Consider the following 14,280-nt stretch of genomic DNA (forward strand, 5'->3'; position numbering starts at 1 on the left):
AATATAATTAAGTCTAGCTTTGGAGTGGTGGGGTTTTTCTTGAGAAGGATTTCCCACGTATATCTTATGTTCTGTGTTTATGACTTGAATCTTTATATATGTATTTATTTAGCTTGTAGTTGTTTAAGGTTTTGTGATATAAATTCTAGCATCATCTCTCTTGTTATATTTAGCATTTGGAAGCATTTATGCACTTAGGCTTCCTTTCAACTTTTACTTTGCTCCAACTAATTTTTTTCTTAGCATGCTTTATCTTTTTGCTTGGCACCTACTATCCACTTAGTAAAGCTTGGTAGAAAAACTTTGCATAACTTTTTCTTCTAAAATTTTCAAGTGTAACTAGCCTTTGTAACCTTAAGTAGATTATAAATACATCATGTCATCACTATCTTAACTGATCCTTGTACTTCATTACATAATCATAACTCAACATTTCCTCTATGTGCTATTGTTACCTCTTATTGATCAAATCATCTTCATCAATCAACTATGTGATAGTACCTAAATCTTATAAGCAATTGTCTTACCAGAAAATAGTAAGTTTGACATCAGTCACAAAACAATGATTGAAACATATATCTTTGTCAACAACCTCCTTCTTTTCAATTAGATCTTGACAATAGCCCTCTTTGGAATTGATGGAAAATCAAACTAACCAACCAAATGAAAATAATGGTAAACAACTATGTTCAACCAAACTAACTAGGTTAAAATACTAAGACAATACCAAAAAGAAAACTTGTATTGATATCTCTCCTTCTGTCAACAACTTCCATCTTCTAATTAGGTTACAAAATTCACTCTTTCTTATAACTCCCTCTAACTAGGTAGATTGGGATTTCTTCCTCTTTCTTGAATTGTTCTCTATCTCTTTGATCAACAATCTCTTGATACCTTTGATATCTCTCTCTTTCTCATTAATCATACTAATATTAGCTTGATCTATCTCCCTCTTTGATTAGTAGAATATGTCCCTCTTTGACAACAATGCCAAAAACATATGCCAAAAACATGTCATCTTAAACATGTAGATATAGGCTTTTGTAGTTTCTTTAGTTTCTCTCTCTATCACCTTGCTTGTGACTGATTTGAAGCTTCAATTCTATGATTAGTTTAGGTAGCTCCTTAAGTAAGATCCTCTGCATCAATGTGTAACATATGAATATCAACTTTTTTGATGCAGGACACTCCTCTTTTTACATAGATAGCCTTTGATAGGGGTATCACCCCTAATTTACCTCTTAGATACTCATGAGCTTCCATAGGTAATAGTTTTGTGAAGATATTAAAAATTTTCTCTTTTGTGTTAACATATTCCATCTTCACCTCTTTATCTTGAACTAACTCTCTCAAGTAATGATACTTGATGGCAATGTGCTTTGTCTTTGTGTGCATCACTAGATTCTTTGATATATTTATTGCACTTGTATTATCACAATAAAGTATGACTATTTTTGTGATTTCTTCCTTAGTTCCTTTGAGTAGTTGTTTGATCCATAAAATGTCTGTGCAATTTACAATAGGAGCAACATATTCAACTTTAGCAGTAGATTGTGAAGTATCACATTGCTTCTTACTAGTCCATGTAACTAATCTCTTGCCTAAGAGAAATTCTCCTCCACTAGTGCTCTTTTTGTAATCAATTTTTCTAGCACAATCAACATCAGTGTAGGCTCACAATTCAATTTTTCATTCTTCTTGTATAATAGACCAAACTTTTTTGTTCCTTTTAGATATCTCATTATTCTCCTTATAGCCATTAAATGATTCTCCCTAGGATTAATAGAGAATCTTACAACTATCCCTATAGATAATGCAATATTAGGTTTACTATGTACTACATAGTACAATTTTCTAATCATAGACTTGTACATTTTTTGGTTCACCTCAGTAGAATCATCATTTTTTGACAATTTGTGTCCTGTCACCATAGGTGTATTTACTAGTTTGGAATCCTCTAATCCAAAAGTTTTCAAAATTTCCTAGACATACTTTGACTGAGTGATGTATATACCATATTTCATCTAATATACTACAAACTCACAAAAGATCTAATCTCTCCAAATATATACATCTCAAATTCTTGCTTCATCAGATTTGCAAAATCCTTACATAAAGCATCGTGACCTCCAGATATGATATCATCAACAAATATTTTAGACAAAAAAATACCTTTTCCTTTTCATGTCTTTATGTAGAAATTGTTGTTATCACCAATCCTTTCAAATTAAATCTTTACAATATAATTATGAAGTCTCTTATACCATGCTCTTGGTGCTTGATTCAAACCATATAATGTTTTGTGTAGTCTACATACCATGATATTATTGTTAACATCAACAAAACCTTTTGGCTATTCTATGTAAACTTCTTCTTCTAGTATGCCATTCAAAAATGTAGATTTAACATCCATCTGATAAACTTTGAAACCTTTGTATCTAGAATAAGCAAGTAGAGTTCTTACTCCTTCCAATCTGGCAACATGGGCTAATGTATCCCCATAGTCAATTCCTTCTTCTTGTGCATATCCTTTTCAAACTAATCTTTCTTTGTTCCTTGTGACTTCACCATTTTCATCTAGCTTATTTTTGAATACCCACTTGGTACCAATCATATTTTTGTCTTCTACTCTAGGAGCTAGACTCCATTTTTTGTTCTTCTCTATTTGTTCAATCTCTTCTTCTATGGCTTTGTATCAGTCAACATTTTCTAGTTCATCTTTTACTATTTTGAGTTCCTTCAAGCTTAGCAAACATGCTTCACTTCTCAATTTGTTTCTTTTCATTGGTCTAGCATTTTTATCTCTAATGCTTTGAGTAGTAGGATGATGTATTTTGACATACTTAGACAATCTTGGTTTAGCTATTGTTTCTTCATTTTGTCTTTCAACTTTAGAATCACTGTGTAGATCTCTATCAAGTAGCTCAATCTCTCTTTCCTATATACTAATCTTGAAATCAAAATGTACATCCACTTCATTCTATAACTCGGCATCTAAATGCAGCTTAGTTTCTGAATACAACTCAACATTCATAGGGTGTGACTCGGCAATCACTATAACTTACTATTGATTTCTAACTTGATTCGCAACATCTTCTTTAGTAGGCATTCCTTCATAAAAGTATACAAATTATTTGTATTCTTCTTGTTCTTTCATAGGTTTAGCCTCATATACTTCTATATATTCATCAAAGTTCGCATTCACACTTTCCACAATTTTGTTAGTGCTAGTATTTAAACACTTATAAGCTTTACTTCTTGTGGGGTACCCTAGGAATATACCTTCTTCACTTTTTGCATCAAGCTTGCCATTCCTAACAAATTTTAGAATGTAACACTTATTTTGAAATACCCTAAAGTATTTTACATTGGGTGAGTATCCATCCCATAGTTGAAAAGGTGCTAAATGAGAATCTTTCTTGATTTTCATGTAGTTCAAAGTATAGACAACTATACTTATAGCTTCTCTCTAGCATTTCAAGGAAACATTCTTCTCCATAATGAGTTTTCTGGCACAATTCATTATAGATATGTTCCTTCTTTCATTTATTCTATTTTGTGTAGGGATTCTAGGGGTGGATGTCTATCTTTTGATTCCTTTGTCATTACACAATATCTCAAATTCATTTGATGATAATTCTCCTCCTCTATTAGATCTCAAACACTTTAGACTTTTACCTATTTCCTTTTTAACTCTTGTGAAGTACCACATAAACATTTGAAAAATATTAGATTTCTATTTCAAAATCATAGCTATCATCATCCTAGATTATTGATCAGCAAATAACATTATGTACTTATCTCCCTTGTAGCTTTTCAATTCAATTGGTCCACACAAGTTAGTATGAGCAATCTCTAGTATTCCTTCAAAGGTATAAGTTTTACTATTAAAACTTGACTTTGTCATTTTGCTTAGCTGGCATTGTTTGTACATCACATTATCAGGCTTCTCCAACTTAGCAAAACCTCTAACTTTCTTCATGTTACTGATACTAACTAAGTTATCAAAGTTAACATGACATAACCTCTTGTGCCATAACCATACATCATCAAATTTTACAAGAATAGACCAAACTCTTTTATTCCTTTTAGATATCTCATTATTCTCTTTATAGCCATTAAATGATTCTCCCTAGGATTAGCAAAGAGTCTTACAACTATCCCTATAGATAATGCAATACTAGGTTTACTATGTACTACATATTACAACTTTCTAATCATAGACCTGTACATTGTTTCGTTCGCCTTATTAGGATTATCATTTTTTGACAATTTGTGTCCTATCACCATAGGTGTACTTACTAGTTTGGAATCCTCTAATCCAAAAGTTTTCAACATTTTCTTGACATACTTTGACTGAGTGATGTATATACCATATTTCATCTAATATACTACAAACTCACAAAAGATCTCTCCAAATATATACATCTCATATTCTTACTTCATCTGATTTTCAAAATCCCTACATAAAGCATCGTGACCTCTAGATATGATATCATCAACAAATATTATCGATAACAAAATACCTCTTCCTTTTTATGTCTTTATGTAGAAATTGTTGTTATCAGCAATCCTTTCAAATTCAATCTTTACAATATAATTATGAAGTCTCTTATACCATGCTCTTGGTGCTTGATTCAAACCATATCATGTTTTGTGTAGTCTACATACCATGATCTTATTGCTAACATCAACAAAACCATCTAGGTATTCTATGTAAACTTCTTCTTCTAGTATGTCATTCAAAAATTGAGATTTAACATTGATCCGATAAACTTTGAAACATTTGTATGCAAACTAAGCAAGTAGAGTTCTTACACCTTCAAATCTATAAAAAGGGGCTAATGTCTCTCCATAGTCAATTCCTTCTTCTTCTGCATATCCTTTGCAAACTGATCTTTCTTTGTTCCTTGTGACTTCACCATTTTCATTTAGCTTATTTTTGAATACCCACTTGTTACCAATCACATTTTTGTCTTCTGTTCTAGGAGCTAGACTCCATCTTTTGTTCTTCTCTATTTGTTCAATCTCTTCTTCCATGGCTTTGTACCAGTTAACATCTTCTAGTTCATCTTTTACTATTTTAAGTTCCTTCAAGCTCAGCAAACATGTTTCACTTCTCAACTTGTTTTTTTTCATTTGTCTAGCATCTTTGTCTCTAATGCTTTGAGTAGCAAGATGATGTCTTTTGACATACTTAGACAATCTTGGTTTAGCTCTTGTTTCTTTATTTTTGCTTTCAACTTTAGAATCACTATGTACATCTCTATCAAGTAGCTCAATATCTATTTCATGTATACTAATCTTCAAATCAGAATGTACATCCACTTCACTCTATAGCTTGGTAGCTAAATGTAGCTTAGTTCTTGAATACAACTCAACATTCATAGGGTGTGACTTGGAAGTCACTATAACTTACTGTTGATTTCTAACTTGATTTGCAACATCTTCTTTAGCAGAAATTCCTTGATAAATGTATACAAATGATTTGTATTATTCTAGTTCTTTCATAGGTTTAGCCTCATATACTTTTGTATATTCATCAAAGTTCACATTCACACTTTCCACAATATTTTTTGTGCTAGTATTCAAACACTTATAAGCTTTACTTCTTGTGGAGTATCCTAGGAATATACCTTCTTCACTTTTTGAATCAAGCTTGCTAGTCCTAACAACTTTAAGAATGTAACACTTATTTTGAAATACCATAAATTATTTTACATTGGGTGAGTATCCATCCCATAGTTGAAAAGGTGTTGAATGAGTACCTTTCTTGATTTTCATGTAGTTCAAAGTATAGACAGCTATACTTACAGCTTCTCTCTAGGATTTCAAGGCAATATTCTTCTCCATCATGAGTGTTCTAGTACAGTCCATTATAGATATGTTCCTTCTTTAATCTATTCTATTTTGTGGAGGGATTATCGGGGTAGATTTCTATCTTTTGATTCATTTGTCATTCCATAATATCTCAAATTCATTTCATGTGAATTCCCCTCCTCTATCAGATCTCAACCATTTTAGACATTTATCTATTTCCTTTTTAACTCTTGTGAAGTACCACTTAAATATTTGAAAAGCATTAGATTTCTATTTCAAAATCATAAATGTCATCATCCTAAAATGTTCATCAACAAATAGAATTATGTACTTATCTCCCTTGTAGCTTTTCACTTCAATTTTTCTACACAAGTTAGTATGAACAATCTCTAGTATTCCTTCAGAGGTATAAGTTTTACTCTTAAAACTTGACTTTGTCATTTTGCTTAACTGGCATGCTTTTTACATCACATTATCAAGTTTCTTCAACTTAGGCAAACCTCTAACTTTCTTCACATTACTGATACTAACTAAGTTATCAAAGTTAACATGACATAACCTCTTGTGCCATACCCGTACATCATCAAATTTTACAAGAATAGAACAAACTCTTCTATTCCTTTTAGATATCTCATTATTCTCTTTATAGCCATATAATGATTCTCCCTAGGATTAGCAAAGAATCTTACAAGTATGCCTATAGATAATGCAATATTGGGTTTACTATGTACTACATATTACAATTTTCTAATCATAGACATGTACATTGTTTGGTTCACCTCAGTAGAATCATCATTTTTTGACAATTTGTGTCTTGTCACCATAGGTGTACTTACTAGTTTGGAATCCTCTAATCCAAAAAAATTCAACATTTTCTTGACATACTTTGACTGAGTGATGTATATACCATACTTCATCTAATATACTACAAACTCACAAAAGATCTGATCTCTCCAAATATAGACATCTCAAATTCTTGCTTCATCTGATTTGCAAAATCCTTACATAAAGCATCGTGACCTCCAAATATGTTATCATCAAAAAATATTTTAGATAACAAAATATCGTTTCCTTATCATGTCTTCATGTAGAAATTGTTGTTATCACCAATCCTTGCAAATTCAATCTTCACAATATAATTATGAAGTCTCTTATACCATGCTCTTGGTACTTGATTCAAACCATATAATGTTTTGTGTAGTCTACATACCATGATATTCTATGTAAACTTCTTCTTCTAGTATGCCATTTTAAAATTTAGATTTAACAACCATCTAATAAACTTTTAAACCTTTGTATGCAGAATAAGCAAGGATAGTTCTTCCTTCTTCCAATCTGAAAAGAGGGGTTAGTGTCTCTCCATAGTCAATTCATTTTTCTTGTGCATATCCTTTGCAAACTAATCTTTCTTTATTCCTTGTGACTGAACCATTTTCATCTAGCTTATTTTTGAATATCCACTTGGTACCAATCACATTTTTGTCTTCTAGTCTAGGAGCCAGACTCCATTTTTTATTCTTCTCTATTTGTTCAATCTATTCTTACATGGCTTTGTACTAGTCGACATCTTCTAGTTCATCTTTTACTATTTGAGTTCCTTCAACCTCGAAAAGCATGTTTCACTTATCAATTTGTTTCTTTTCATTGGTCTAGCATCTTTATCTCTAATGCTTTGAGTAGCATGATGACGTCTTTTGACATACTTAGACAATCTTGGTTCAGCTCTTGTTTCTTCATTTTGTCTTTCAACTTTAGAATCATTGTGTAAATCTCTATCAAGTAGCTCAATATCTCTTTCATGTATACTAATCTTTAAATCATAATGTACATCCACTTCATTCTATAACTCGATATCTAAATGTGGCTTAGTTCCTGAATACAACTCGACATTCATAGGGTGTGACTCAGCAGTCACTATAACTTGCTATCGGTTTCTAACTTGATTTGCAACATCTTCTTTAGCAGGCATTCCTTCATAAAAGTATACAAATGATCTATATTCTTCTATTTCTTTCATAGTTTATCCTCATATACTTCTGTATATTCATCAAAGTTCACATTCACACTTTCCACAATTTTGTTAGTGCTAGTATTCAAACACTTATAAGCTTTACTTCTTGTCGGGGACCCTAGCAATATACCTTCTTCACTTTTTTCATCAAGCTTTTCATTCCTAACAACTTTAAGAATGTAACACTTATTTCAAAATACCTTAAAGTATTTTACAATGGGTGAGTATCCATCCCATAGTTGAAAAGGTGTTGAATGTGTACCTTTCTTGATTTTCATGTAGTTCAAGGTATAGATAGCTATACTTATAGCTTCTCTCCAGTATTTCAAGGCAACATTCTTCTCCATTATGAGTGTTCTAGCATAGTCCATTATAGATATGTTCCTTCTTTCATCTATTCTATTTTGTGGAGGGACCCTTGGAGTAGATCATGTCTATCTTTTGATTCCTTTATCAATACAAAATATCTCAAATTCATTTGATGTGAATTCTCCTCGACTATCAGACCTCAACCATTTTAGACTTTTACCTATTTCCTTTTGAACTCTTGTGAAGTACCACTTAAAAATTTGAAAAGCATTAGATTTCTATTTCAAAATCATAACTGTCATCATCCTATAATATTCTTTCACAAATAACATTATGTTCTTATCTCCCTTGTATCTTTTCACTTCAATTGGTCCACACAAGTTAGTATGAACAATCACTAGTATTCTTTTAGAGGTATAAGTTTTACTCTTAAAACTTGACTTCGTCATTTTGCTTAACTGACATTGTTTGTACAACTCATTATCAGGCTTCTTCAACTTAGGCAAACCTCTAACTTTCTTGATGTTACCGATACTAAGTTATCAAAGTTAACATGACATAACCTCTTCTGCCATTGCCATACATCATCAAATTTTACAAGAAAAGTAGCATCCTCTATATCAAGGTAGAATAGATTACTTCTTGTCTGATCGGCTTTTCCTATCAGTTTCCCATTTGTGTCATATATCTCAGGAATCTCGATTTCAAATTCAATCTTACATCCCAAATTGTTCATTTGTGACATGCTCAACAAATTATAGTTTTATCCTTCAACATAGCAAGCATTGTCACATGAAATCTTATCTATGAGTTTGATAGAATGTTTTCCTTTTATCAAACATGGTGCATCATTACCAAATTTTACACTATTTCCATCATAAGAATTTAGGTTAATGAACTTACTTATGTCTCCATTTATGTAATGTGAACATCTACTATCAATGATCCATCTATCATTCTCATTTACACAAGTCACAGGTGTATTTGCATCATCTTCATCATATTCATCCTTTATTGCAACATACAACACCTCATCATCATTTTGATTATAATCATCCTCTTCAATAATGTATTAAGACTTCTTGCCTTTGTCTTTGTAATCTATCCTATCTTCATCTCTTTTATTCTTCTATTTCTCACCACCTCTTTGGTTCTTCTTCTCTAGATATCTAGCAGCAATATGACCAACCTCATTGCAATTGAAACAAATGATAGGTAAATTGCCTTTGAACTTGCCTTTACCTTTATGGAATCTTCTTGCCATTAGCACTTCAAGTTTTTCAACATCCTACTCATTTGTATCACTATCACTAGACACATACTACTTCTTCTTCTTCTTCTTCTTCCCATTAGGTTCCTTTAATGACACCTTAGCTTTGAAAGTAGATTCAATCTTTTTAGGTTTGTAATTATCAAAATTAGATAGCTCAAAAGAAATGAGTCTACCTACCAGACCTTCAATTGATAGCTTATTTCCTAGAATACATTTTAGTTATTGAATTTCAAAAACTCTAAGAGCATATATAGGTAGCAATGATCTCAAAACCTTGCTTAAAATAATTTCTTCATCTACTTTACCATCTACTCGCCTTATTGCATTAACCACTTCTTTTATCCTTTCAACATATTGAGCAATATTATCAACTTGTTCCATTCTCATTTCATCAAACTTACCTCTCAGGCTTTCACCTTTGGTTCTAAGAACATTGGTATCTCCTCCATAGATGGTTGCTAAGGCATCTCACATTTTCTTTTCACCGTCAAGACCTTTCATATCATCAAATTTGGCATAACTTAGGGCAATCTCCAACATTACCTATTTGTGTTCTTTCTTCTTCCTCATATCTTCAGTAGTTGGAGCACTAGCATGATCAATATGTTCCATGAAAATGGTAAATTGTGCATGATCTCCAAGTCCTACAAGGTGAAGCTTCATCAAACTTTTTCATATAGGAAAGTTGTCTCTATTGAGCTTGGGTACTTCTCTTTTACACATCTTGATCTTTGTGCTTCTAGTACTTTCAACCTAGTTTTCTTAAGTAGATGGCTCTGATACCAATTGTTGGAATACTTAATAATAACTTGGGGGGGGGGGGGGGGGTGTTGGGGGGCTGAATTAGTTATCCAAGGTCTAGATGTATAAATAAAAAATTTTATAGCTTAGTGAACCCATAAGACATTCATACTCATGCATGCATCAATAAGAATATGAAATCACTAAAACTTGTAGATTACTGTCAATTCAATTTGTAGAAATGTAAAGCATGAAACATAAAAAAATCATCAACATGCTTGACATAATGATTTACATTGAAACCTAATGTGAGAAAAACCACCAATAATATGCTACTCCTTTTCACTCTTCTAAAGTGATGCCCTGTGAAAGGCCAACCCTATTAAAGGTTTTAATACACACTGTTAAATGTGAAACTATTAAAGGATTTCAACCACCCTATTAGGAGTGATCCTTGTTAGAGTATTTTAGTTCATTCACTTGGAGTACCACCAAGTCAAAGGATTTACAAATTATTGTTATGTCGACCTTAATCCAAAGGATTTACTCTAGATTGAAATAATTGTTAGAGAGTAATAGTAGGGTTTTGATCTGATACAACTTACAACTTCTCTTATAGATTAAAAATCTCTACTCAGACCTCAATTTTGGTTGGCTTTCATACTTTATAGCTCTAATAGCTTGTTTACCTTTCAAGCATTCATCTCCTTAAGCCTTCATTCTTAACATGCCACTGCAAACTCTTCTCTTAGGTCACTTGATGAAGCAAAACCCTTGACTCCTTGTCTCCCTTAGGTTCTTGAACATGACAACTTTGCTTCATGACTAGACATTCCTATGAATACAAAATTAAGATATTTTGCCTCTCATTTTCTAGTGTTCAAATTTAGAGTTCAAATGGATTAGGTAGGAAACAATATATCAACCCCATATCTCATATCTCTTTTAGAAACTTCTCCTAGAATCCACTTTGAATTCACCTTTAAATGGTTTACCTCCAATTTTGCGACTAGCTCATCAACCTTATCTTCCGCCTAGTTCACAAAATCCAAGAAAAAAAACTTTTCAGCTTAGATTCATCGAATCTATGATCTTTTAATTAATGTAGTAGCTCAGGATTATCAACCTTCTAATGCTTGGTTCATACTTCATTGCTCAACATCCACTATGAAATTACTTGGCACCTACTAAAGTTTATTGGTTCTTAGCATAAACTAAACTTTACTCAACATCAACTATTTTACTCAACATACACTAGAATAAACTTTTAGTTAGCTCCAACTAATTTTCTACTTGGTTTGCTTTTTCTTTTCTTGGCACCTACTATCCACTCAGTCAAGCTCAGTAGAGAAACCTTGTTAAACTTGTTCATCTAAACTTTCTAAGTGTAACCAGCCTTTGTGAGCTTAAGTAGATTCTAAATACATCATGTCATCACTATCTTAACTAATCTTTGTACTTCATTACATAATTATAACTCAACCTTTCATTCTAGGTGCTATTATTACCTCTTATTGATCAAATCCTCTTCATCAATCAATTAAGTGATAGTACTTGAATCTTATAAGCAATTGTCTTATCAACAAATAGCAGGTTTTACATCAGCAATGAAACAATGACTGAAACATATAATCTCCTTCAACAATCTCCTTCTTTTCAATAATCTTTCTCAACAATTATCATTTCAATTAGATCTCAACATCAAATCTTAGAGACTTTGGGGGTCATGCATAATGAGGGGGATGTGGTTGATCTTGTCTTATTCTAGATATTTATTTCATTGATGTCTAGACATTTTATATTCATATATGTTATTTGGATACATTTGATATGGAGACTTCAATGATTTTTTATGTTTTCTGGATATATTTCATATGAAGACCTCAAATTTGTTTATGTTATTTAGATACATTTGATGGGTTGGTATGTTGGAGACATTTTATATGGTATTTTAGATACATTTTACATGGGTGCATTAGTTCATAGATGTGTTATTTTGTACATGTACAAGTTATGTTCATGTTGAAAGTATATAAAATGAATGTAATACATGCTATACAATACTTATAAGAACACAAATAGTATATTAAAGATTATATTTAATTAGTAAATTTAATACATGCAAGAACATAAAAAATATATTAATGAATAGATACAAACAAAAAGAATGTAATACATGCTATAGAATAGATAAGAGTGCATTTAATCGATAAAGAATACATGCAAACATAAAGAATATAAACTAAAGAATAGACTTGAGCATTTTATCACTAAATGGTCCTAAGAGGTTTCCTTAATGGGAGGTCCTACGAGTAGTTCCTAATGGGACGTCTTAAATAGTTTTCTTAGGGGGAGGTCCTAAGTGGATGTCTTAAGTGGTTGTCTTAAGGGGAGGTCCTAAGGGGATGACTTCAGTGGTAATCTTAAGGGGAGGTCCTAAGGGAATTTCTTAAGTGGTTTTCTTGAGGGGAGGTCCTAAGGGGATGTCTTAAGGGGAGGTCTTAATGGAATGTCTTAAGTGGTTGTCTTAAGTGGAGGTCCTAAGGGGATATCTTAAGAGGGGGTCCTAAGGGAATGTCACAAGTGGTTGTGTTATATCAATAAAATGTTTTGGATGTTCAATTTTTTCCCCTTATATCTTCATGTTTAATTTTTATAGTATCATCTCTGTTGGAAGAAACATGAGAGGATGTGGTCAAAGATTCAATAACCTATCTTTTTACATTTTCAAAAAAAAATTCTTTTCAAGGAACTCTACAAATATTCACCCAATTATTCTCAATGCTTTTATCTAGCATATTTTTCCTCCTAATATATCTTTGAATAGTTCTAGATATATGTAGTAAATTAGAAATTGCATGTACTTTCTTTCTATGTAAATTTTCTACTAGGTATAGTAGTCATCAATGCTCTGTGTGCAGTGCTCAAATTGCCTCCTCAAGTTGTGTTGTCAATTTTGTTATAAGTAGTATGCAAATTTTCACCTATTATTTATTAACATTATGCACATGGTTTTTCCTATTATCAACAACCAACAACTCCGAAAAAGGCCTCATATATTTCCTCTTAAATAACTTGACAAATAATTGTGTCTTTCCAAATATAATTTTTTTTTTGAAATATTCATGCCAAATGTTTTCTAAATACTTTTCAATACTATTCTCTTTTACCATATGTGTAGATGGAATTCGTCTAAAAGGTAGGTCCTCATCCAAATCCATCAAATTTCCTACACTTAATAATATGCTTCTATCATTATAACTACCAATTTATTCATGTTCTTGAATCTCATCCTCTTCATGAATCTCATCCTCTTCATAAATCTCATCTTCTTCATTAGCTTTAGTAGGTTGGTTTTGATTATGTTTTGTATGACCTTTCATTTTTTCATCTCATATTCTATCATATTTCCTTGATCTTTCCCTTTTATTACCCATTGAATACTTTGATCTATAGGAAAATATTTTAATATAGATTCCACTAGAAATATAATTCAATAAGTTTCAATATCAAGTACATAAAAATTATTAGGTGAAAAAAAATACCTTATTGACGATCTTTATAATTGTCATTGAAAATATTGATAAATATCACTTCAAAAAATATTACCATCAAAAAATGCTCCTTTATATTTCACAATTTACTATATATTTATTATAAATTGAAATAAAAAAACACTTTATTTTATATGAAACTACCAATGTGACTACTAGTGGTATTTTTGGGTTGACAAGGGTTATAGCTGAAACCATTACAATTGAAAGGTTACAACCAAAACGATTTCAGATGTAACTATCTATGTGTCATCCTAAATGGCAGCCACACAAGAAAAAAATGTAATTTCTCCAAACTTTTCACTTTGAAGGATGATTTCTCCATACAAAATTAAGTTTTTTCAAAAACTAAAAATAGCTTTTGTAGATCTCAAAGTCAAGATTACGGTCATATAGATTTTGTTGTATTTTGAGTATTTATAATATGTTATTATTTTAAAATATTACAAGTAGGTATTTCAACATTCAAGAAGATGTATGATTGAAAAAAGGAAAAAAAAAAAAAAAAGGTAAGTTGTGTTAAAAAATAAATAACAATTGCGTAACTCTAGAGGAGAGAGTCATCTTCAAGA

Source organism: Cupressus sempervirens, chromosome 5 (assembly GCF_028749045.1).
Source record: "Cupressus sempervirens isolate cs-2001-9-10 chromosome 5, ASM2874904v1, whole genome shotgun sequence".
Taxonomy (NCBI): Eukaryota; Viridiplantae; Streptophyta; class Pinopsida; order Cupressales; family Cupressaceae; genus Cupressus; species Cupressus sempervirens.